Below are 691 nucleotides of genomic sequence, written 5' to 3' on the forward strand. Positions count from 1 at the left end.
GGACCCGTAATGAATGTCCAAAAGAAGTTAAAACCCACATATGTTGACTAGACCTCTCAGTATCTCAGACTCTGGAGAAAAAACAACGATGAGCACGGATTGAAAAATAAGAAAATATTCACTTGAAGAGAAGCTAAAGGCGATTTTCAATGTTCCAAAAGTCCTTAGTTGCTTTACCTTCTGATGAATAAACACTGCACAATACGGCTGAATCCCTTGCTAACGACCCTCATTGTAGACGTAACGGATATACTTCTAAGAAATGCCAATAGCCTGTCTACTAATTAAACCAGCATCTTGTGAGAACCCTTGTCTCTTTATCTTTACGTTGTCTCACTAGAGGCAAAGGGAGTCATAACAGATTGAATATCCGGGAACACTCATGCCGTTCTCGACTCACTTTTGGAATAACTAAAGGATAATCTTGTGAAAGATGTTTGTCTTAAGGATCTCATTGACATTAGAAAGGGTTCTGCTTGTCTTACAAGAAGAGGAGAGGGAGAGCGGAGAATAGATCTTGTTACTGGGGGGAAGTGAATCGCAGTTGGAAAGTGTTTGCAGGGTTCATAATGAAGCAGTTTTATTGCCACCATCATCATTATTGTTATCTTTCTCCTTCGTGCGGAATAAAAGTATTCGCTGATTGACAGTCGACATTTCTCGAGTGAAAACTTATGAAAAAGTACATCTG

The sequence above is a fragment of the Penaeus monodon genome, chromosome 25 (assembly GCF_015228065.2).
Source record: "Penaeus monodon isolate SGIC_2016 chromosome 25, NSTDA_Pmon_1, whole genome shotgun sequence".
Taxonomy (NCBI): Eukaryota; Metazoa; Arthropoda; class Malacostraca; order Decapoda; family Penaeidae; genus Penaeus; species Penaeus monodon.